The sequence below is a fragment of the Momordica charantia genome, assembly GCF_013281855.1.
Source record: "Momordica charantia cultivar OHB3-1 chromosome 3 unlocalized genomic scaffold, Mcharantia_2.0 BLBB01000003.1, whole genome shotgun sequence".
NCBI classification, from domain to species: Eukaryota; Viridiplantae; Streptophyta; class Magnoliopsida; order Cucurbitales; family Cucurbitaceae; genus Momordica; species Momordica charantia.
In genome coordinates, this window is record NW_028275161.1 from 17,764,284 (window position 1) to 17,791,913 (window position 27,630).

The 27,630-nt window shown below is 30.9% G+C and overlaps 2 pseudogenes across 1 annotated transcript; both read right to left on the minus strand.

Moving 5' to 3' along the window:
- Positions 1–800: 800 nt before the first annotated feature.
- On the minus strand, positions 801–4,019 carry LOC111020174 (berberine bridge enzyme-like 28; annotated as a pseudogene). The gene is made up of 2 exons (XR_015789616.1): positions 2,988–4,019; positions 801–1,726 (listed from the first exon to the last, which is right to left on the minus strand). The product of XR_015789616.1 is annotated as a berberine bridge enzyme-like 28 (transcript).
- Positions 4,020–18,105: 14,086 nt separating this feature from the next.
- Positions 18,106–19,582, minus strand: LOC111020191 (tetrahydroberberine oxidase pseudogene; annotated as a pseudogene).
- Positions 19,583–27,630: the final 8,048 nt, after the last annotated feature.

A 27,630-nucleotide genomic window follows, 5' to 3' on the forward strand; every position in this document is an offset into this window, starting at 1 on the left:
TTCTTACTAGTAAAATATAAATTTCCAAAATACATAGAGAGAAATAAATATGATCACTATTTAAAATGACATTTATAATTTTAATAGAAACCTATTAACATGTCAAATTGTGAATCATAAAATAAAGTTTGTGTTTTATCACAACAAAATAATAATAATAATAATAATAAATAAATAAATAAATATATATATATAGTGTTTTCTGATTGTGTTTAGCAAAAATATCTAGAGTATCCGAGTAATAATATAAAAAAATTGGTAAATTAAATATTGAAAAAAAATGTGGAATAAGAAACCCAAATGACCATTGATTTAAATTTTATTCAAGCAAATATCCTTTTTTACGTATGATTTTTTTACATAATTCTTTTGTACAAATATTATTCAGGAAAAAAGTGGGACAAAAAATCACAACTTTCTCGACGGCATAGGTGCTTTAACATGTTGAATTATGCTTTGGTCTAACATAAGTATGTATTTTTGTTCATTTAATCTGATGTAGATATTGTCGAAAAAATTGCTTTAACCCTTTGCAAAGAAAAGGTTCACTTTTGGTTAAAAAATTTGCTTTTCACAAAAAAAGAATTCAATTTTGTTCAAAAATTTTCCTTAAAAAAAAATCTCCTCTTGGTTATAAAAGAAAAAGGTCCACTTCCAATTAGAAAAGAAATAATAATAAAAATCATTGTCAATATGAGCCTAGATCGTTAAAAGACACTTATTTCCACCCACTTCAGTTTTCTAACTCTTACATAATTCTTTTGTACAAATACTATTTGGTAAAAAAAAAAGAAAAAAAGAAAAACAAATAATAATAACTTTATTATATTAAGACACGCACATAAAAAAAAAAGTGTATAGATACATGCAGTCATACAACCTCTTATTTCGCTACATAAATAGGTTGGAGCATAGTTTAAACAAACTTTAAAAAGATATCGAAAGAAGTCACTATCAAGCAGCGAGCGAGTGGTTTCCAACTTTTTCACCGCTAGAGAGTAGGTACGCTTTGTTCATGCCTAAAGAAATTGTCAGGATCAACTTTGGTCTTAACATGTACCAACCTTTTAAAATTGTTACCAAAATACTTTAATCCCCAAACGCTTGCTTGCTTGTAGCTGATCTTTCCATATATGTTGTGGGTTCCAATATCAAGGTCTCTATAATTGAGATACGCAGCTCTCGGAGATTTTGAAACGTAAGGAGCTAAGTAATCATAAAACCCTTGAGGTGTCTTTTCTCTACATCAATGCCTTTTTCTTCCCATTGGATACTGTAACCAATTTTGTACAGATATCAGCTCTGTGCGCAGAAGGAGTTTCCGACTCTGGAATACGACTCATTCTCCCTCCATAAGGTATAAGTATAAAAATCTTCCCTTCTTTATCTCGAGTTTTTAATCTTTCCCATATGTTCTTGATTGCAGCCTCGGCAATGGGTTCCTTGACATAACCAGATTTGATTTTGATGCTCGCTTCGGCGAGAGGACGAGTATCTCTTTTTAGCAAAGATTCTAAGGATTCATCAGTTGGATATCCTATCAATCTTGCATTTATGAGAGCTGATTCAATCCAACTTGATTCTGTGCAATCTTCCTTTGCCAAATCCCACTCTGGGAAATTTTCCTTCAAAATTGTTATAAGTTCATCTGCCTTCCCAAGAAAGAAAGTGACGAATAAGGCTATTGGATTTTTATTTATTTTGCCTCCTTGAGTAGAAATCCCACCTATCATCAAGAATTGAATTTAAATTTTCATATTAGTGGTTTAATGCAATATATTTGGGATACGAAATTTTAGGATAAACCCTTTTTTTATTTGTTTTTAAGAATAGGATAGAAGAAAAAGAATTAGGCCAGTTTTCAATTTATTTAGTTCCACATAATTGATGATGGGTGACTTAAGGTTGATCATTGGTCGGTTGGTATCGGTTTTAATCACAAACTGACGCTGAAAATAGACCATTCAATTAATGTTGGTTGATGTCTGGCAATTTTGAAAGCAACAACGAAATCAATAGTCGATCGATTTCGGCCAAAACCGAAGAGAAGAGAGAAACAAGATGATCAGAGATTACGCTTGAAGAACCATACTAAAAATGGAAGGCAGTGTCTGTGGGAAAAAGGAAGAGCTACTGCGAGAAGAGATGGAGGAAGAGAGAAATATATTATAAATAGATGCATTCGTATAAAGTTTTTGATGAATAATTTATAGAATAAAATTAACCTCGATAACAAAATATATATATATATATATATATATTCTTTTATGAGAAGTTCAAAGACCATCGTAAAAGATTTAAAAATTTCAAAACCATGATTTAGAGAGAGTAAGACTAAAACTTATTTAACTTTAAAATTTTAATTTCATCATTAACCTGAAAATAACTTCAAAGTCCAATTAACACACATCCTTGAAATTTAAATACGAGAACGTTCACAACTAAACAAAAATAATGCTTCAATATATTTCAACGTAAAAGAGGAAAAAAAAACAAAAAGAAAACAAAAAACAACTTAAAAACAGCAGCAAATTACCCAGGTCTAGACAAAAAATAAAAATAAAAATAAAATCATAATGTTGGCATAAATATTCATAGTAAATTTGAAATTGCTATTTGAAAGCAATCTTTTTAAGTAAAATACATTTCTATTAAGTACTAACCTCAATGAAAATGTTTTTATAATTTTCAAACCATTTTTATTAGCTAAAAGCACAATCTCACTAAGTATACCAAACCCACCAAACACCAATAAAAATTAAATTTAAATCTAAGTTTAGTGGGAAATGTGATAAAGTTTTTCTGAAAAAGTTCAAACTTTGCTCCTGAAAATTAAAATATGAAACCTTTTTATCTTTTTTGTTTCTTAAAAAACCATTTGGTGGGATGTCTTTTTCACTTTCATTATCAATTCATAAGAAATAATATTTTATTCTCAAAAGTGATAAATGAATAAATAACTCAAGCATAAACCATTTGAAGAATACCAGACAAATAGATGCTAAGGGCTAGATTTTCATCCAATGTATGAGCAACATGTTGCCACAAATGAATTAGCTTCACTGCATCTTTCTCCAAAGTTGTGTTACTAGAGCAACTCGTTACAGTCCCCGGAACCGAAACCAGCTTCACCTTCCACACCACCACGCTTCCGAAGCTTCCTCCGCCGCCCCCTCTAATAGCCCAAAACAAATCTTCCCCCATCGATTCTCTATCGTGAAATTTTCCATTAGCATCAATCAAGTAAGCGTCGATCACATTATCAACGGCAAGACCATATTTTCTCATCATCAACCCATAGCCACCACCACTAAAGTGTCCGCCAACGCCAACTGTCGGGCAAATACCCGCCGGAAACGCTAGGGTTCGACTTTTCTTAGCTATTCTATAGTAGAGTTCACCGAGAGTTGGCCCGGACTGAACCCATGTAGTTTTGTCTTTAACGTCAATAGTGATAGACCTCATATTTATTAGGTCAACGATTATGAATGGAAGGTGGGAGACGTAGGAAAGACCCTCGTAGTCATGGCCGCCGCTTCGAGTTCGGATTTGAAGGCCATGGGTTTTGGAGCAAATGATGGCTGCTTGAATGTGGGAAATATGTGATGGTGTGATGATGAAGAGTGGCTTTGGGGTGTCAATAGTTGAGAATCTAGGATTTCGAACCGAGAAATTCAAGATAGAAGAATAGGCGGAGTCGTAAACAACATTGAAAATGGAGTAACCATCTAGAGAGTGATTGGAGAGACATGGAATAAAATATTCTTCATTTTTGTGAGCCCATAATGGAGATGAAGATAGAAGGATAAAGGCAAGAGATAGACAAAGAGAGATTAATGGAGAAGAGTACTTCATCGCCGGTTTGGAGATTTGATCTATGCATTTGGAAGCTTCATTATTTATGGTGAACATTGTCCCATTGAGGAAAAAATCTATGATATACATAATTGATATATGAAATATTTGTCTGGTGAGAAAAATATGTCCTAACATTTACCTTGGGGTAAATTTGAGACTTTTTTTTTATTAATATTCATGAAATTTCATATTAAAATCAATTCGCAATCAGAGGAGTAGTACAAGTTTATAAAGTCCCTTCCACACATCCTTAATTGTTTAGAATAGAAATACTTTTCAAAACTCATTCCACACGTAATTAATGATCGATACATTTTTTTTAGTACAACATGTGGGGAATGGGAGATCGAACTCACAACATCTTAGTTGGAGATATATGTCAATTATCGCTAATCTATGCTCGCTTTGACAATCATCGGTACATTTGGAAGATATGAAATCAACATGTAAAATTGTTTTGTTTCAAAAAGTTAAATTCAGTCCACACTCAAAAGAGGAGCTATTATTTATTGTCTTCTATATGGTTTATTTTTATTGAATAAAAAGTATGAGTAGAATCTACTCATATTAAATATAATTTAACTAAATCCAATAAATAGATAAAAATAAATAAGTAAATACGAGTTCTCCTGGTTAGGATTGTGTTGATTTGGATTAAGAAGCCAAATATTATTTAATTATTATAGCAGGTGGATGTTGAAATTCGAACCCATGATCTTTTGAGCTATGCTTTGACAAGTTAAATTTGCTAATTTTTCTCATTTCAAATCATGAGTTTTTATTTTGTTTTATTTTTTGAAGAATTAAAGTTTTGTTAATTTCATAAATTATATAAATTCATATTTATCAATCTAATTTTTTATAATATATCTAACATTTTCAAATTATAAACCTACCCAATTAAACCTAGAGATAAACGAACTCAAAATTATGAAATCTAAACATAAAAATCAAATAGACCAATTTTTTTTTTTTGGTCCCATAGATCATATTTCACCAAGTTACAAAAATTTAGATTTTCAAAATTCAATCTAAATGCAAATTACATAAAATTAAACAACCTTTAGTCTCCAAATTATTTTATAATTATTTAAACTGTGATTCAAACTTCCAAAATTCTTTGTTGGTTGTCACCTATATACTATATCCATAATCCAATCACATTAAAAAGCTACTTCAAAATTCAACAAATTTTTCAAAACATCATTTATTTTCTTACTTTTGTAGTCAATTTACAATAATTCTTGACAATGATAGGTTGATTATCAGTAACAACAAAATTTCCAACATATCTTTCTGTGATTCTTTTCCATTTTTAATATTAAAGAGTTTTTTTTTTACAATGATGGGTTGATTATCGTTAACACCTCCCCACACAGGACTTATACTTGAAGGGAATAGAGATAAACTACTCTATTGAAAGTAATTTTAAAATCATTTCTATTGGAATAAAAAAAAAAAAAGTAAACCTTTTTTCACAAACGTAGAAATTTAAAAAAATATAGGGACTCATTCTAGGAGAAAAAAGAGGGTACATTATATTTAAATTATATTTTTTAAGGAAGAAGGTTGTAAACAAAAATGTTATTTTAAATTTATATATTAAGATAATAAATACTAGGGGCAATTATATATATGGCAAAAAAATTTAGTAAAATTAAAAAAATAGCAACCACACTTAGTTTTTTCAAATATAACACTTAAAAAAATACGAATGTCCAATTTTAAAATGATACAACTTTATCCAAATAATATACCTCTAGAATATATTTGTAATATATTTATAATATATATGACTACTGATATATACATGTCATATAAATGTGATATACTACTGGTATGAGTGAAATTTTGTACTATATTTTAAAATAAAAAAAAACAGGTGACATAGCTTGAAATACATAAAAGATTTTTGCTACCTACAACAATTTCCCTAAATATTACTCATAATAATTCCTTCCATTATTAAAAATAAATGAATATATTATATAATTTAATTGAAATTTATTTTATATGTAAATATAAATGTAATATATAAATATATTTAATTGCATAAAGTTATTTATTAATCAATAGTATATTAATTTATTTAAATTATAAAATAAAAAAATTGATGACATAAAATATATGAAAAAGAATTAAATGCAAAAATATAAGGAGAAAATGCTTTTAAAATGGAAATCTTGGAAAGTCATGTATTAAGATTACATCAAAGTATACATATCCTAAAATACTCGAGCATCTTGAAATGCATAAATATGGTACACTTTTTGCAAAATAAAATTGAAACTACAGATGTCCATCCAATAGAAGTTTTAGAATCCTATGAAACTAATAACTCCTAAGCATCCTTTAAAATATATTTTAAAAAATTTCAACAAACCATTTTTAATTTATTAGGCAACTAAATATCATATAAATTTTTTGAAAAGTATTCTTAATTAACAAAAAGCACAATCTCACTATTTTCTCAAGGGTATAACAAAACCCCCCAAACACTAATAAAGTTAAATCTCTAACCAAGTTTAGTGGGAAATTTAATAAAGGGACCAGCACATCATAGACTTTTTGGAGATGATAATTACTCAAACGGATTCATTCTACAAAATTTATACTTTTATCTTAAAATACATCCCCTTATGAAATCCCTATGAATTTTACCAATATACCCTTGTTTTATATACATGTAACTATTATTAAGATATTGAAACTCAAAATGAAAAAATGGTTGATTTGGGGTTTACATTTTAAATCTCTAAATTTATGCATTTTTTCATTTTTCTAAAAAAAAAACTTTTTAGTTGTCTCTTCCTCTTCTTCATTGTTTTTTCCCCTCACTTTTCACCATTGTTTTTTGGTAGGTTATCTCATTGTCTTCTTAGTGTTCTCCGTTTTTTGTCGTGTCTTCGGCAGACCGTTTCCAATTCGCTCACTTTTTTTCACCATTGTTCTCGGTAGCCCGCTTTCTCTCCCATTACGTTTTAAATATTCTAGGATTGTTTTTTTATTTTTGATTTTGGGTGTTCGATTTTGAGGTATTTAAAAAGTATTCAATAGTAACATCGTATATATTTGATTATGTAGGTTATTTGTTTTGTTTGTTAATCGTAGAGGGATATAGCCGTATATACTTTATAGTTCATATATAAGTTATAGTTTATAGGCAGATATAGTTTATACCTCCATATAAGTGTGTGTTATAATGACTATAGTTTATAGCCGGATATAGTTTATATATATGATGAAGTTTATACCTACATAGTCATCTTACCTCATCATGAAGTTTAGTCTCCTAAAATGTAGCGCTCGTGAATATTGGTGAGATTGAGCCAAATATTGCATTTAAAATGTACTGAATTGAGCCAAAAATTGGGATGAAATGAAAAAATATTTTGTAATAAATTTCATTCTCTAGTAGAATATATTAATGAGTAAATTAGGGGTTATGAAAATACCTTATTTGGGTCCCACAATAATTTAATGTTTACGGAATCAAATTTGGAATATTAAATATTTTACATTTTAAATAAAAAAACTAATTATAATAAATATAAATGTCATAAATAAAGATAAATTTGACATTTGAAAAAAGTTTTAAATCCAGAAATCTAAAACTACAACTGTAAAATTAGTAAAGATTAGACATTTGTAAAAGTAAGTTTAACTCAAAATTGATGCCCAAGTTGCTTCACTAGTTGGATCCCTATAATTAAGGGATGTCGACAACCACCCAACACTATAACCGACGTTGTTTGTCTTGTTTTGAAATGAAGGAAAAAGTCCAACACAACTCGAATCGGGAAGGAATATCCCCATCGACCACAAACTCACTGTGCCACCAACCACCCATGTTAAAAAAATTCATTTAGTGCGATTTCTTTTCATTTGGATTAATTCATAAGAAACAAAACTTTCTTCTCAAAAGTGATAAATAAATAAATAACCCCAAACATAAACCATTAAAAGAATACAAGACAAAATGGTGTGGGAAAAGATTTTTATTGTGAGACACATTTTGCCACCGATACATTAGCTCTCACTTCATCTTCTGTTGGATCTTGGAGTGGAACCTGAAAGATTCAAGAGATGATCACTAGCTATAATAAATTTGTCTTTTCATGATGGATAATGTCCGTCATTGAAGAGTAACGATGCGGTCAGTGACCGACATTCATTCGAGTGTCCTTGATTCCTTTTCAATGACGGATAGTTTTAATGATGGGTCATGCCCATCACGTAAATCTTTTTTATCATGACAGACATCGCATGACATCTTTACGAGTGTCCTTGTTTCGTTTAATCTTTTATGGCGGTTTTTGCCCATCATTGTATGAGCGTCATGGTTCGTACGTCATTGTTTGTGCGTCATCATTTGTGCATCATTGTTTGTATGTCATCGTTTGTACGTCTTTGTTTGAGCGTCATCGTTTGTACCGTCATTGTTTGAGTGTCATTGTTTGTGCGTCATCGTTTGTACGTCATTGTTTGGGCATCATTGTATTTATGTCTAGTATGTGCGTCATGACTATATTTCATGACAAACATTGACCATCATTATTTCATGAATAATTTAATTAAAAAAATATTTGGTTGCCGACACTTGGCTAACTAACTATATTTCCTTCAAACCTATAATAATATCTCAATATTGCAATCAAAATTAGTTAATTAACATGCAACTAAAACTCTTTAACACGTTGATCTATTATAAAACAATATCTATTCTAAAACTTAATTAAAAAACTAGTCTTAGACTCAAAACACAAACAATAAAAATTACAAATTTAAACATGACTTCTCCACTTTAGAATAACTCAAAACTAATTAACCAACCATATATCTCCTTCCAACCTAATCACACAAAATAATATCTCGATATTATTGCATCTCAAAAACTAATATGCACCTAAAACTAATTTCAACATCATGATGTATTCTAAAAACTTAATTCAAACACTAACCTTAGATTCAAAACACAAACAATAAAAAGAGTAAGTACAAATTTCAACATAGACCTCCCCCACTCTAGAATATAACTCAAAACTAACCAACCATATATCTTGTTCCAACCTAATCACACAAAATAATATCTCAACATTATTGGCAACTCAAAAACTAATTTCAACATCATGATCTATTCTAAAAACTTAACTCAAAAACTAACCTTAGATTCAAAACACAAACAATAAAAATAGTAAGTACAAATTTCAACATGACCTCCCCTACTTTAGAATATAATTCAAACCTAACCAACCATATATCTCCTTCCAATCTAATCACACAAAATAATATCGCAATATTATTACAACTTAAAAACTAATTTCAACTTCATGATCTATTCTAAAAACTTAACTCAAAAACTAACATTAGATTCAAAACACAAACAATAAAAAGAGGAAGTACAGATTTCAACATGACCTCCCCCACTTTAGAATAACTCAAAACTATAACCAACCATATATCTCCTTTCAACCTAATCACACAAAATAATATCTCAATATAATTGAAACTCAAAAACTAATCTGCAACTAAAAATAATTTCAACATCATGATGTATTCTAAAACTTAACTCAAAAACTAACTTTAAACTCAAAACACAATTATTTAAGAGTAGATCAAACAAGTACAAATTTCAACGTGACTTCTCTACTTTAGAATAACTCAAAACTAACTTGGAAAGCAAGAATATAGTACATTCAACAACAATCAAATACATCTATATTAACACCCTTCCACACAAAAACAAATTGGACCGCTCGTTCTTCCAACAAAACTACATTCAGCATAACAATCTGAACTTCTGTATATTATAAACAAGAATAAGTATTCTAAATCTACTAAATACTACTACAGAAAGTAACCTGAACCAAATACTTACATCAAATAAACAAAACTAATAAATTCATAGGTACTACATAAATCGTCCAACAAAAGATGCTCATTCTATTCGAACTTTGTTGATTTCTTCTTGTTGATAGACATTTTTTATATTAAACTACAAAAAATAAAGATAATACTAATTAATATAAGGATAAAGCATACATAAACACATAAAGATATATGATAATACGTACAAGTTCAGTTATGTGAGTATTAAGGTTCTGCACTATTTTTCATATATACTTAGTACCCACACTCGATAGAAACTAGTTACTGAGGTCCACGATTCGGATCAGGATTCGGAATCCAGATTTAGCACTATTGTCCCGGCATTCTCCTGCATCTCATGCGACCTGGCTGTGCCACCGTCTAGTTCTGAGCTACTTAGAAAAGTGTAGACTATCCCTACAGACCAACACGAGTCTTTCCAACATGCTTTGTCATCACTCACATTCTTCCTAGTAAAGCAACTAGGAGGTCACCTAGCCGAAGAGTCAAACACGCTTAACTTTGGAGTTCTTACGATTGAGTTACCGAAAAGGAAGGTGCATCTTGTTAGTATCTGAAATGACTATTATCTCTTTTAAGCATTTCTTGACCATTGTTCCATGATCTCAGGATTCCTCTCATTCGAATGTGGTATCAGTTCATTCATGTACCTCTCTTCTCTACTCGGACGTCACAAAAACTCTACAACCTCCGCTACAATATAACTTTCTCCAATGCATCCCTCCAATCGAGTTCTATTTCTTACATAACTCTTCATTACTTTCATATATCGTTCAAAATGATAAATCCACCTCAAATACACATGTCCACAAAATTCCACCTCTCTTACAAGATGCACCACAAGGTGTACCATTATTGTGAAAAATCCCCGTGGAAAATACTTTTCTAACAAACATAAAGTGACGCCTGTCTTCTTGCAAGCCTTTTAACTTAGACGAATCAATTTTTTTGCTACATATAGTATTAACGAAGAAACATAGTCGAATAATAGCATATTTAACATATTTCATACCACGAATGGCCACATGTAACAATTGTTGCATAAGAACATGATGGTCATGTGACTTGAGGTTATTAAGCTTCAATTCTTTGAGTGACACTAGAGACTGTATGTTAGATGAATAGCCTTCAGGTACTTTAGTTTCTGATAGTGCTTACACAAATTCAATTTCTCCACCTGTGATAATGTATAACATGCTGGAGGTAAGAATTTCCTTTTCTCTCCCACTTGAGGGGCCAACTCTAATGTAATATTCAATTCAATCAAATATAGACGAGCTTGTAATCCATCATTTGTTTTTACAGGAATATCAACCAAAGTGCAAATAAGATTTGAACACACATTCTTTTCAATGTGCATCACATCTAAACAATGTCGCACATGAAGATGTTTCCAGTACTCTAACTCAAAAATAAATAAATAAATTTCTTCTTCCAATAACTATTTGAAAGTTCTCCATCATTTTTTTCTTTTTTTCCTTCCTTTTTGCCTTTCTTAACAAATGAATATCGGAGTCCACTTGTTTTTGCAAGAATTTCTGCTCCACTTCATGGTTTAGGAGCGAATCCCAATTCTTGTTTACCATAAATGCTTTCTTCTACTTCCTATATGGATGATTATGAGGTAAGAATTTTCGATGCCCGAGATACGCCATCTTCCTCCCTTTTGGCAAATAAATGGATGAAGTGGTCTCCCCAAAAATTGGACATGCATGATATCCTTTTATCACACAACCACACAAATTGTCATATGCAGGAAAATCATTAATTGTCCAAAGTAAAATAGCTTTGAGTGTGAAACGCCGTTATTGATGTGCATCAAACATTCAACTCCATCATTCCAAAGCTTTTTCAAATTATCAACTAATGGATCTAAATAAACATCTATGTCATTTCCTTGTTATTTGGGCCAGCTATTAATGCAACTAACATGAGAAATTTTCGCTTCATGCACAACCACGGGGTAGATTGTACGTCACCAACAAAACTGGCCAACAACTATATTTACTATTAGGTTCACCATATGGCTTGACCCTATCTGTTGAATGAGCAAGAAGAAGGTTTCTACGCTCTAGACCAAACTCTAGGCACAAATTGTCTACTTCTTTCCACAAAATTGAGCCTGTTGGATGTTGTATATATCCATCACTTACTCTTTCTTTGGCATGCCAAGTCAACAGACTCGATATTTCTTTGCTTCCAAACATTTGTTCAAATCTTAATTGGAGAGAAGTACCACATGACTTTTGCTAGAACATTTTTCATTGCTTTCTTTGAATCTTTACGAAACTTCCATCTTGATGTTCTACAAATCGGGCATTCATCTGCATCCGAGAGTTCTTTTATAAACAAGCAACAATTCTTGCAATAAGCATGAATTTTGATAAGACTTGATTAAAGGCTAAAAAGGGTAGGTTCACATGCTTAGTTGGGAGTTAATTATGATGAAAAATGTATGTTCAAGCATATAATTTAGGGAAAATGTGCATAATTTGTGATTAGGGACTTTGGAATTTAGTTATAGGTAAATGAAGGCTAATGTGTGTAAATATGCTTATTTTGTAAGGAAAAATGAAGATTGATGATCACAATGCGTCAGACACATTGCAAGGCCAGAATTTCTAGCTTACTAGAGGAATGAGCCAGCCAAATTACTTTGAAAGTTCCAGCTTCACAATGCTTCAGCCACATTCGATGCCTAGATTGTCAAAACGGGAATAACCACTTTTGACCAAGTAATTGGTCCAAGATTTGGTTTTACTCCTAATATCCCTACAACAAGTGGTTGCCAACTTCCCTTAAATTTCTCAAATCCTTGTTACTTCCATGGCCTATAAAAGGAGCCTCCAAGCATCACTTCTACACATCTCATTTTTCCATACTTTTGTTTTCCTTTCTACTTTAGTTTTGTAGTTTTTATTTAAGTTTTGTTTTCAATTATTTTTCTACAATTACTCTTGTTTATTTCATTGCAATTCAATTTGTTCCATTTTGTACTTTCTTTCCAATTCTAATTAAAATGATTTCTTTTGTTATCTTCTCTTGTGTTTTAATTTCTTTCAATTCCATGAGTAGGTAAATTGTTTCTTCAACCCTCCTACAAATGATTTAGTTCTTATCACTATAAATTACATCTATCAGTGAGCACGACGTATTACGCTCTCTTTGCTTATCTTGATTGATCTAATTTATCCAGTTGATTTTCTTGTTGGCCACTTGTTTATATCACATTAGTTTGAATTTAATTCTGAAAAGGTTAGAGTCAAACGGATCTCAAGGTAAACGGGAAGTTACTTAAAAATAAGAACTAAAACAAGATCTTAGACATAGGCTCTCTTACCCGTTAAACGTAAGTTGGAACTTGCTTTATTTAGGATTCTAGAGTTGCATAGACATATGTAAACACTAGCCTAAACTTCTAAACAAACCAAAAGCGGTATGGAATAGGAGTTGAACCAGTTTGCATAAATTGAGTGTAATTACGGGCACATTTGGTAGGTGTAATTCATCATTTTAGAACTAAACAATAGTAGGGGTTGGCCTTTTAAATTCTATTATTTTCGTGTGTTTTTCGTGTTCCCAACAATTCCACCAATTTTTATTCCCAAACTCGATTGCTCATTCAAGCAGTTTACAAAATCAATTTTAAAAGAAAACTAGTCCCTGTGGAGACGAACTTGGAATATTTCCAGATTATTACTTGTGACAGTGTGCACTTACACTTACCCTCTAGCTATTAAGCAGAGGCGCAACAAGTTTTCTCCTACTTCATTCAAAGAGTACACAAAGTTTTTTTTGCTTGATACATAGAATTTGGAATTTCATTAGGATTTGGTAACATGTCACGAACTAATGCCAACAACTCAGTGAAACTTCTATCGCTCCATTTAAATTTCGCTTTCAAATTATATAACTTCAATAATGCAGATATTTTTTGGTAGAGTTCTTACAATTTGAATATAATGGTTTCATCGCATAACCCAGTAGCTCCTCGAAATTTTGTGGATTTTCATCAAAGTAATAATATGCCGCCTCAAACATCTCTATTGTGTCATCAAAATCGTCATCCTCAATTTCTTCTTGTGCACTATCAGGTATATTTTCAATGTTTCTCTTAATCGGTAATGATTCACCATGCCAAATCCATGTTTTATAGCTTTGATAGATACCATAAAATAAGTGATCTCTTACTACATTCACATTTTAAGTCTTCGCATTCACACTTTAAAAAACATGGACAACAAATGACATTTGATCTTTTTGAATGTCGTAATCCATTTTCAATGAAAATCTCAATCTCTAAACTATACTCGGTTGACATTCTAATTTTTATCACCCATGACTTATCCATGATTAAATTTATGAAAGTTTAATCTACAAAAAAATAATAATAATAATAATGGTTAAGCTTGTGTACTTTGTTGGGTTATTAAGAATTAAAATAGGAATGATTGAGAAAAAAAGGGTTGATATGGTGGGGTGTATAAAGTGGCAGCTAGTAAACGTGGAAGGTTATGAAGGGCATAGAAACAGACTGTACCGAATTAATTAAATTAGTGAAAAGGAAGCAGCTGCTGTTGAAATATAAATTCACAACAAAGACAAAAATATATATATATATTATGGATCAGTAGTAAAATAAAAAAAGAGTTTAGGCGAAATGACAAATGAAATCAATCTGGCCCTTCCGTGGCATTTCCTCCTTTCCTATTCAATTTCTTCTTCGATTAGATACACCCTCATCATTTTCCATTTTCCGGATCTTCTTCTCCCTCGAACAAACAAGGCTATCCCCTTCCCTTCCCTTCACTTCTCATCTAAACCTAGTCTTTTTATTTTTATTTCATTCGTGCAATAGGGCACGACAGAGAACGAGAAAAAAAAACTAGAAATTATAGATAAAATAACCTGAACTCAAACTAGAAGAAAATGAGAAGTTACCAAACTAGAAGAAGATGAAAACGAGCGAATACGAGGGAAGAGAAGAGAAGGAAGAATGGAACCTTCGATGTTGTCGCCGCTGCCTAATATATTCGCTCATCGCTGCCGCCTACAGTCGAATAGAAGTTCGCCGTCGCAGATTGTCGCTCTCTGCAGCCGAAAAATTGCTCATCACCGCTGGATTGTCGCTCGTGCCGCCGTACATGGTCGTTCGCTCACCTTTCCACCACAATGGAGCTGGGTTCACAACGACGGTAGAGAGGGTTTTGTGCACGACAAAGAGATGTGTGGGAGGTAAAAAAATTATCTGTAAAATTTTGGGTGAAAAATTAAAGTTAGGGTTAAAATCAGACACTTTCCGTGTCGGGCCTTGCCCGCCATTAAAAACAAACTTAAAATGGCGGGATAGGCCCGACATGGATACTTAAAATAAAAATTGAACTCGGCACGTTTTTTATCTTGTCGACATTCCCGTGTTTTTCTTGTGTGACATCATTACCTCTGTTAGTTTTATCCGACATTAAAATCAAGATTTGTTGTAATGGATTAAAAAAAAAAGACAGAACAATTATTCACGAATTTGCAACGAAAAGATGATTTTCACTTTTTCTAGGAAAGAGAAAATTAAACAAAAGGAAACAAAATTGATTTTGTTTTAGGTGATTTCGTGGAAATTTACATGAGATAGTGCAGACTATCAATATTCATGTTCCATCTCAAATGTGGATGCAAATATCTTCTATCAATTAGCTTTTGTGTCATGTGGATAACTACTGATATTTGAATGATTATTTGAGCTATCACATGAAGAGTGATTTGGGCTTGGGCTAGTGTGCATTCTATTTCCAACTAGATTTTTCTTTCAGCTTTTTGGCTCTAATACCATATTAATATAAGGAAATATTCATGGAGTTCCATCTCAAAACCAATTGATAATGAAAAGAGTAGTCCACATGTGCATTAGAAATCTTTGTTAGGTCTCTTCTCTTTTCAATGTGAGATCCTTTAACATAGACCACCACTGTTCCAAAAGCTTCCTCCGCCGTCCTCTCTAATGGGCAAAATAAATCCTTCCCCATCGACTATCTGTCGTAAAACTTTCCATTAGCATCAACTAAGGATGCTCAATGACATCATGAGCCACAAGACCATATTCAATTACATTATGAAATCTATTTAAAAAATTGTTTATGTATATATGTCTTTTTTTGCTTCAATCATTTTTTTTCTAATATTTAAAAAATATTTGACAACTCATTATTACTTTAAAAAAAATTATATTTTTCATTTATCTCTTAGTTGTCAAACATTTAAAGATGAGAAGGACAAGATTCCTCGTCATTGTCGAGGAGACAAGTATTTTCAAGAAAAAGAATACCATTTCCTCGAAAATAATATAAAATTAATAAAATATCTCACTCACCAATGACACGTGAGTATCTCGTTAATGACGAAAGTTTGACTCAAGACCCTTTTAGAACAATTCTATGAAAGTCAAAGGACCAAACCTTCAGTTTTTGAGATTTATGGACCAAATGGAAACTATTTTCAAACTCAACAACAAAAAATGCATTCTATCCTAATTTTAACTTTGACTCAGGCAAATTAACCAACCTCATTTTTAAACCTGATATTAGATTTGATATATGTGATTAAAAGGAAAAAAAAAAAGCAAAATAAATTTCATAAATGAAGGTGGAAACATGTTGTTAAAAACATAAAAGAATACTGAATATGCTGCAACAAAAATGATGTGTTTTATTGAATTCAAGATGTGCTTAAATACAAGTGAAAACATACCAGAATTATGTAAGTAAATGAAAGAAACTCTAACAGAATAAGACTCCTCAAATACGACACTACTAACAAACTCACTTTAGACTAGGACTCTAACAGCCATTTATTTGACTAAGTAAAAACTACTGGACAGCCAAGTAAGGATATTCTGCATTACTTCTAACACATGTATATATAACTCATAATTTAATGGTTTTAATTAGGGGTGTAAGTACCCGAACCTACCTGATAAACCGACCCAGTTCAATTCGATTTCGGTTCGATTATAGTGAAAGTCGGTTCGGGTCTTGTTAAAATTGTGTTGCCCTTTTATCACAAACACAAACTGCCACCTCCCTCCACGCAAATCCAAGGATCTCTCTCTCTGACATGACGTCAGCGGCAAACTATCTCTCCCACACTACAACGATGGCCACAAAAGAAATCGACGGGGAAGGAGATCGATAGTGGCATCACTCGGTGGTGACGAAACAAATTCATAGCGTTTTCCTCCTTTTTCATCTCTGACATTGACCTCCTCTTTTCATCTCTCATTTTGATTTTGAAAGTGGGTATTTTGGGGTTGGTTTTCATTTTCATCCCAAGTTCTATTTGAAAGAAATGGTAAGTGAAGATGAAAATGGAGGAGGATTTTGATTCTTATATCTTCTTTGTTTTATCTCTTCTTTATTTTGAAGTGAGCTCTATGAAGTATTCTACTGTTTTGATTGTTTTGATTTTGAAGATTTGAAGGTGGGTTTTGAGAGGAATAAAGAGGAGGAAAAATCTTTGTAATTCGAAGAATCCATTAGTTTAAGAGAAACAAAAACAAACCCATATCTCAATATATGTCATCTTCTCCTTCTCTTTTGTCTCAGAATCTTTCATCATGATATTGTTTGACTTATGAGAAACTATAAGAAAGAGAAAAAAAATCCTACCGATTGGAGGGTTTTCTTTTTTATTTTTCGGGATAATTTCTTGGCTTCTGAAAGGTGATGGAAATGAAAAGTTTATAGTGGGTGAAAAGAAAAACCAAAATCCGACTGACTCAAATCGGATGGAAACCAACCATTTTTAGTTCGGGTCAATTTTGTCAAAAAATCGACCCGAACCGATCGAATTACACCCGTGGTTTTAATGTATGTCTTTGACCAAAACGTCATAAGTTCGAATCTCTTCATCTCCACTTGTTGTATTAAAAAAAAACAATTAAATTTTTTTTTATACAAGTTGAGATGAAAATATCCCAATTAAACAAAGTAATTAAATACAAAAAGTTGAAGAACCAAAACTCCGAAATATATATTTAATGCAAAAATACAATAGGGTTTGTACGTATATTAATTGCCTTATCCAAAGACAAATTTATCACAACATGAAGAATACAAAGGTAGCCCTTTTTCTTATTATTATTACTTGCGAAAGGCAGCAATTTTCTTAAGGCATAAACTACAAACCAAAGTAGAAAACCCCATTATGCTGATCTCTACACGTCCATTTAATGGACCAAGATTGTTTCAAAACCAAAAAAAAAATTTAATGGAGCAAGATTTCTTCCAATCATATTCAAAACACCTCATGTCCGATCCCCTATTCTTCCCCAATCCAGATGGAATGCTCTGCTCACTTCTAAACTGATCAACCTTTAACTTTTACCCTCACTAACCTCTTAAAATTATCTTTGAAGTATTTAACTCACCATATACTTGTTTTGTCATAGCTTGTATTCCCATTTTTGTTGTTCATTCCAATATCCAAGTCTCGATAATTGATATATGCAGCCCTTGGATTCTTTGAAACAAAAGGAGCCATGTACATGTAAAGCTTACGGATACAATTTTTATTTCTTTGTTCGTCGTCTTCTCGATAATATATCGAATAATGAATTTGGTAATGATTTCCAGCTCTGTGTGGAAAAGGAATCTTCGATTCAGAAATCTCATTCATTTTTCCACCGTATGGGATAAGAAACATTTGTGTCGTTTTAACTTCTTCTTCGTTGAACAATTCCCATATACCCTTGAGCCCAGCTTTGAGGACTGGCTCATTTACATAGTTGGATTTGCCTTTGAATGGACCTTTGAAAATTATCGAACTCCTATTGAGAACAAATTCAATCCAACTCATTTATATGCAATCTTCTTTCATCAGTCCTAGCTTGGGAAAGTCTTTTGCATGATGGGAAGAAGCTCTTCGACATTTCCAAGGACAATGAGTTGAAAGATGCTTCCATTGTTCTTTTTCCATTTTGATGGTTGTTTGAGTTGATGCCGCTTAATATAATTTTAATGACAAGTTTGTCATCTTGGTTTGTTGGCCACATACTGCCAGCGGTAGACTAGATTGGTGGCGTTTTGTTCCAAGTTTCTTGTGATTGTGAAAACAGTAACCAACGGTGGAACTGGGACGAGCTTTATTTTCCATGCAAGAATAATTCCAAAGCTTGCTCCTCCTCCTCCTCTAAATGGCCCAAAATATATCCTCCCATTGATTTTCGGTCATGGAGATTATCGTTGACATCACGTTATCGGCAGCGAGGCCAAATTTTCGTAGCATCACACCATTGCCACCACCACTGAAGTGCCCACCAATGCCGACTGTCGGACAAAGCCCAACTGGGAACCCTAGTGTTTTGCTTTTCTCTGCAATTCTATAGTAGAGTTCGCCGATGGCTCCAGATTGCACCCATGCAATATTGTTTTCCACATCCACGTTTATCGATCGGAGATTCATCATATCAAGGAGGACGAAAGGAACATCAGAGACAAAAGAAAGACCCTCGTAGTCAGGCCACCGCTTCGTGTTCGTATCTGGAAGTCGTGTTTTTTTGCACAAATGATTGATGCTTGAATGTGGGAAACTTGCAATGGCGTCACCATTACTTGAGGCTTCGGAGTTTTGACATCCAAGAATTTTAGATTCTGGATTGAAAAGTCCAAAATTGAAGAGTATGAAAAGGATCACTTGGGCGGTAAATGATCTTTGAAATTGAATAGCTGTTGGGGAAATGAAAAGAAAGACAATGGATGAAATCTTCATGATTGTGAGCAGAAGCTACCCATGCAAACGCCAAGACAACAAAAATATAAGCTAAAGAGGTAATTGGAGGCTTCATGTTTTGGTTTTATGTTTTGGATGTTGGGAAAAAAAATATAGATCAATCGATCCTCCTGTAAGTTCTTCAAACAAGAACTATTTGATTTTCCTCTTCCACAGGCTAAAAACAGATAAGTAACAATAACAAAGGAATAAGAGATAGGGATAGAAAAGCTTAACACCACAATGATTATATTGGTTCGCCCCTATCTTAGGACTACGTCCAGTCTTCTGCGAAAAAGCAGGTTCAACTATAGTTGGGAATATTACAATGGAGATCTCACTCAAGATATTACTATCTTGCTATCCTAACAATGGCTAACTAGGATTACACAATTGGAAATACTCTCACTAAACCCACGAGATACAAACTCTTTTTTCATACACTGTCCACAACCACTCAAGTCTCTCTTATTTGGACTCTGTACTAATGAAACCTTAACAAAATGGTTCTATTTATAAAAGGTCAAATATCTCAATCCTTATAAGAAAACAATGTTGTAATTGTTATAAGACAATAATATCCTACTCCTTGTAGGAATTGATAGTAGTGTTTGAAAATTCTTTTCCTCGTAGGATACGGTCATCTGTTTTGGCTCCATTATCCCAACATTGGCAATGGATGAGATGTCTTATTTATAGTGTAAAATAGGCAACTCTCTTTCTTTGGGACTATAAGAAACATTTTTGAAGGGTTTTGGGGCTGAAACTTTTGAGGTTTGAGGCTTGAATGGCAGATTATGAACCGGGAAAGGGGTGATCGAGGGATACGATGTAACATGTGATTCTTGGTGGAGAATGGAGAAGAAACTTTTTGACCAGATGATAAGATAGGAAGGTCCGCTTCTTTACTTTTAATAAAGAAAAATAGTATTGTAGGGTCCTAATTTTTAAATTAAAAACGATAAAATAAGATTTTTTTTTTTATTTTGTTGGGATAAATTAGAAATAGAAATAAGAACACGAAACTTCTTTTTGTTATATTCGAAATTTATATACATTCTTAGAATATATACAATTCGTAGAATGTTTTTGAAAAATGATAAATAACAAACCTAAATATTTGTAAAATGGTTAAATTTCTTAGTAAAATTGAAAAAAAAAGTATTATTAACACGGGGCCTAAGAAAGGTGAGTGGAGACTGTCTTTTATTTTTTTTCATATTTCCTTTAATGGATTGATAATTATTAAAGGAAAAAGAGAGATGTCAGAGAAAATAAATAAAATTATAAAAGTAAATTGGACTACATAAAGTATGTTAGTTGTATACAAGATTTTAAATGTCCAAATCTTAATTTAGATATTCTTTAAATGGTTATAAAAATAAAAAATTCTTAAAAATTGTTTAAATTTAACAAATAATCGTCTCACCATCTTTAAATAAGTTTAAATAATTAATATTAATATTATGTTTTGTTAAAAAAAATTAATATTATGTTAATATTAGTGATATTTTGTTGATTTTTTTATCTTTTACAATACTATGAAAATGTTGATTTATCTCTCATGTTCATGTCAAACTCATCAAGTTAAAATGTCGACGAATATTAAATACTCTTGGTGAATAAATGATATATTTCAATTTCATATTTGTTACCTCCATTTTTTAAAATAACAGGTAAAATGAAAATAACAAAAATATATATATATATATATATATATATATATATATATGTAAATTCTCCAAAATGGGGTCACTCTTGCGGATATCCCTTTTAATAAGGAGCACACATTTAGATATTTTATAAGTTTGGCCCCTCTCGTTGGTCCTTTGTTTGTCTCGCTGTCCCTCTCTTTTGTCCTCGATCTCTATGTGATTCTCGACATATAATATTATTGATGTTCTTAAAATAAAAAAATCAAAATGAGCATAGCTCAACGATAATTGATATATACCTCCAATCTTGAGATTGTGAATTCGATCTCTCATTTCCCATGTTGTACTTAGAAAAATCTAGATTGGGGAGGGAGATAAAGATTTCACACAAATACAAAATTTGTCTCTAATATGAAATTTTAAATTAATATTTTAGGACGTGATCATGATTTGCCGACAATAAATTTCAACTAACTTTGAACTTCATTGCCTCTACTAACGTGAACTGATATATCATTTAAAAAATTTAATTATGGCTAACAAATTTTGATTTAAAGAAAATCATCAAAATTTTGACCGATTTTCAATTTTCAAGAAAATCGGATAAAACGCACCACCCTTTAAAATTCGAATTTGGAATTTGTTTTGTTAGTATAACATGTGGATAAGGGGATTCAAATTCACAGCCTTTTTAATTGGAGATATATGCCAACTACCACTGAACTATGTTGGCTTTAACAGCTCCTCACCAGGTTAATCTCCTTCCTCTCTTCCATTTTCCTTTATTTCTTTTGCTCTATTTCTTCTTAGATCAAGTTTGTCGTTGAGGAGAGCTCCGAGTTCACCTTTAATCAAATAATCATTTTACCTTTTCTAAATAAGTTTAAAAAAATTAATATTAATAGTGATGTTTGGTTGATTTTTTTTATAATACGTGTAAATGTTTATATATCGATGGATATTTAATACTCTAATTGGATAAGTGATATATTCCAATTTCATATCTATTACTTCCAATTTTTTCTTTTTTTCTTTTTCTTTTTATAAATACAATATATGTGGCGATGAGGAATTGAACTCATAACCTCTTGATTTTAGACATATATTAATTACAGTTAAACTATGCTCGATTGGGTTATTTATTACCTTCATTCGTTATGTAGCAAACATTTAGATATTTTATAAGTTTGGCCCCTCTCCTTAGTCCTTTGTTCGTCTCTCTGTCCGGTCCCCCTCTTTGTCCTCTGCACGTGATTCACGAAATAGAATATTGTCGATGTTCTTTGAAAAAAAAGACTAATAAGTTATAATGTAGATTTATTTAAGCATCTACCAAGGGGGAGAGAGATATGATTTCACATGATATACAAAATTTGCCTTTCTCTAATACCAAATTTTAAATTAGTATTTTAGGACGTAACGTGCCGACAATAAATTCCAACTATCTATGAATTAGTTCATTGTCTTAAACTGACATGAACTGATTTATCGTTTGAAAATTTAATCTGCGAACAAATTTTGATACTTCAAAGAAAAACATAAAAATTTTGATAGAATTTCCTTTGAAAATTGGATAAAACACGCCATTGAAAAGGAAATATTTATCATTCAAATATTTTACCAGCAGCTACAACTTACAGGGAAGAAAATTTATGGATGGAATCAAATATCGAGTATTTACGGACAATATTTTGTTATTGGAGAAAAATCAATATACTTCTAATGTTGAACAAAGTGTGTCTCGTTGTACACTATTTTAGAAACTATTTCATGCATATAAACACATAAAATTGTAAAGCAATTTACGTCATAGGAAGAATGTTAGTCATACTAGTTACAAATATAAAACACACACTATGACATTTACATGCAAAATGTTATGCAGTCTAGACGAGTTAGTGGCAGACCTTAATCCTAGTAGACTTATTTGAGACTCAGTGCTACTTAACAGAAAATTAAGAAGAAAAGAATGAGTTAGACAAGTTCAGTGAGTGGTAGAATTTTACAATAAAATAATGTTGAGGAAGCAATTAACCTTTCAAACAATAAACTATAATTTGTGAGACTAGTTGTTAGGGATATGTTGAGAAATAAATAACTTGAAATACTTCAGGGTAATTGATCCTTTCAAACATCATCCTTAAAATATAGTCATGACTAGAAAAATTCTTCATTAAATCCTTACTCAAAATTGGTCATTTTCTACCATAGAATAATCTCAATTATGCACAATAGATAAACTTGTCATGCTATATGCAGAGAATCTCAACATATATAGCGGAACAAACTGGTCATGCTATGCATAAGCTATACTCCCATACATAACAGGGCAACTAGTCATACTATGCATTGAGTAATCTTAAGATTGTATAACAAAACAAAACTGGTCATATTATACATTAAGTAATATCGAGATGTATAGTAGAGCAAATCTTGTCATACTACATATTGAACAATCTTAAAACATGCAGCAGAGCAATCCTAACCATAATAATATGTATCTAGTACCCTCAAGACACAGCCTAATAAATAATCATACTATACATCAAGTAAACTCAATATGCAACAGAGACCAAAGTTTGTCATGCATACACTACGAAAATGCATCAACAATCCACCGTCTAATTTAGAATCACAAATGACTGTAATTCGAATAGAAGAATGCTGAAACTTATATATCTTTTAATTTCTTAAAGATGTTCGCATACAACCTATTTTTGTCAAGATACATGCGGGGTAAGGGTTCAAACTCATGACCTTTTTGGTCAAAGATATATATCTTAACCACATTTGGCGACAAAACTTAAACTTATCTAACTTCAAATTTTTAATTTCTGTCATTGAATTAAGTAACCTAAGAATTTCTCAAAATACAATTAACACACATCCTCAAAATCTAGATGCAATAATGTCACAATTTAACCAAAATAATGCTTTAATACATTTCAACGCGTAAAAGAAAAATCTAAAACAATAATTAAATTACTCGAGTCTAGACAAAAGATAAATAAATAAAATCATAATGTACATAAATATTTAGAGTGAAATTTTAAATTGCTACTTTAATGGAATCTTTCTTTTTAAGTGAAATTCTTTTTTTATAAGTACTTTTTAAAATCTTTTTATAATTTTCAACAAACAATTTTTTTTATTTTCTATACTTATAAAAAAACTATCTATTTTTATTAGGTAATTAAATATATCATATGAATTTTTTTTAAAGCAAGCATCCTTAATTAGCTCAAAACACAATCCCACTAGTATACCAAACCCACCAAACACTAATAAAAATTAAATTTCCAACTAAGTTTAGTGGGGAATTTAATAAAATTTAACCCAAAAAAATTCGAATTAATTTGGCTCCTAATTAAAAGGAAAACTCAAACTTTAAAAAAAAAAAAAAACCATTTGGTGGGATGTATTTTCACTTTCATTATCAATTCATAAGAAATAATATTTTCTACTCGAAAGTGATAATTAAATAAATAACTCAAGCATAAACCATTCGAAAAACTTTTAATATGTGCTTCCAAAAGTCATTTCACTCGCTGATTTGCACGTTTTGAAGTCAAGATATGAAATCAATATTTATAATTCTTTATTGTATAAAAATAAAAAATAACAAATTCAGTACACACTCAAAGAGGAGCTCTTATTCGTTGTCTTTTATATTGGTTTGTTTTATTGAATAAAAAATATGAGTAGAATGTACTCATATTAAATATAATTTAATCAAATCCAAGAAAATAAATAGGCGTTCTTTAGAGAGGATTGTGTTGGTTTGGATTAAGAAACCAAGTTTTGTTTGAGTATAGCTTTGATTTATCTCAAATTACGAGTTTTTATTTTTATTTTTATTTTTGAAGGATCGAAATTTTATAGTTCTCATAAATTACATAAATTCATATTTATCAATCAAATTTTTATAGTATATATAACATTTCACATGCTCTAAAACAACATTTTATAATTATAAACACTTATCCAATAAAATATATATATATATATATTATTTATTTATTTATTTATGGTTAGTACAACACGTGGGAATGGAGTTCGAACTCATGACTCTTGGGCAGAAGGATGTATCAATTATTGTTGAGCTAAGTTCGTATTGATTCCTACCTAATTAAATATAGATTATAAAGAGATAATATCTTCAGGAGATGTTTTTGAAACTTAATTTCACAAATATATTTAGTTTTCCAATTTTACACTTTTAGATGACTGTCGGTAGGATTTTTTTCTTAATATCGATTTTACCCTTATTTATTAGATTTATTTTTATTATAATTTATTTTTTTAATTAAAAGATTTGAATCCTTAATTTGTAATCATATTCGTTTAATTATTGTGGACCTCATTCAAATTTTCAACACTAATCCTTTAATTCACTACTTCAAAAAAGATTTTTTTCTATGATTTACCATTATTATTAATTCAAAAGATATCTAATTATGTTAAAACAAGATTTTTGGCAAATCTGTCCGTATGATTTTTTCCTCCCACGCAATTAACCACTCCCAATATCCAATTCTGTTAAAACAAGTTTTATTAAAATGTTTGATTACATTTGAGCCAACCACGGTTATTCTAAAAAGTTTTGATTTCTCACTTTCTGTGTAATTGTTTGTACTGAACGACCGTATAAGGTGGGTCTCGTTGAAGAAGGGACTATTAAAAAATATAATTTTCAACAACTACTTCAACATTATAAATTACATCCAATTAAATTTTATGAGTTATAATATATATCCTAATATAATCCAAGTAGAACATTGGCATAACAGTGCTATTCGGCAGATCTAATGAAAAATTATCCATATTCAATACTGAATCACTATAAGATATATACACATATATACACATATATACAATATATTCTCATATATACAATATTGGTTAAATATGAATGGGGGACCAGAGACGAGGAAACGCACTCCTCGGTGCTGGAAACGGTGAAAGATGGTGACAGAAACGTTGCTGGCGATGAAAAAGGAAGGACTGAGACTGCTCCGTGACGGATACGAAACCTCGGAGACGGATGAAGCAATCGAATGGAGGTGAATCATCGGAGACGGACGAAGCAGACGAATGGAGGTGAATCGTCAGAGACGGAGCAAGCAGGCGGACGAACAAACACGCGGCCAGAGAAGAAGACACGTACCGATACAAACCTCGGAGACGGAACAAGCAGATGGAGGAAGCGGACAATCACTATTTTCGAATTTGGGGATTTTTTTTTTCCAAATTTTTGAATTTGGGAATTTAAGGATATTTTTGGAGGTTTTCGATTTTTGAGGAATTTGGGGATATTTTTAGAAGTTTTGGTAATTTAGTTACTTTTGGAGAGTATCATTGAGCAAATATTATGAGATTCAAATTATAACCCTCCAATTAATCAATTATAGATTTTAAAAGTTATTTAATATTAATGTGTAGATACAAAAGGATATTTTAGTAATTTAAATAAGGTTGTTTCATGACAAAAGTGTAAATTCTATCCTTTTATGTAATTAGGACCATCAATGTATTAATCCCTATATACAAACTCAAAATTATGAAATCTATCTTTATATTACATGCTAATTTCTTTAAATTATAAACGTATAAATCAAAATGATCATTTTGAACACAATTTACATAAATTTAGATTTAGAAAATTCAATCCAAATACAAATTACATGAACAACCTTCCGACTCCAAATTTTATAATTATTAAAACCGTGACTCAAATGCTTCCAAAATTTTTTGTCAATTGTCACCTATATAGTATATCCAATCACATAAGAAAAGCTACTTCAAAATTCAACAAACTTTTCAAAACATCCTTCTATTTTCTTACTTTTGTTGTCAAATTCACAATAATCAATGACAATGATAGGTTGAATATTAGTAAATTAAAACAAGAAAATTTCCAACATATCTTTCTTCTCTGATTCTTTTCCATTTTTAATATTATAGAATTCTTTACAATGATGGGTTGATTATGGAAAACACCTCCCCCACACAATGACTTATACTTGAAGACTATAATTAAACTACTCTATTGAAAGTAATTTTAAAATCATTTGTATTGGAATAACAAAAATTAAAAAACAAAGTAAATATTTTTGCACAAAAGTAGAAATTTTAAAAATAGGGACTCATTCAAAGAAAAAAAAAAGTAAAAAAAAAAGATTGTATGTATAAGGACTTAGATTTTAAAAATAATAATTAAAAAAACCCATAAAGGATGAAATTGAAACTTTAAAAAACTAGAGACTAAATTTGAAATTAAAAAAAAAAAGAAAGAAAAAAACAAACACTAGAAACTAAATTATATATTTAACTTAAATGGAAAAAGATAAAAAATCTGAGTGAATAATGTAATGAATTCTAATCATGTTTGTAAATACAAAATTTTAAGGATAATTTTTTAGCATCACACAAAAGAATAATCTTCAATATTTTTTAATAAACACTCCTT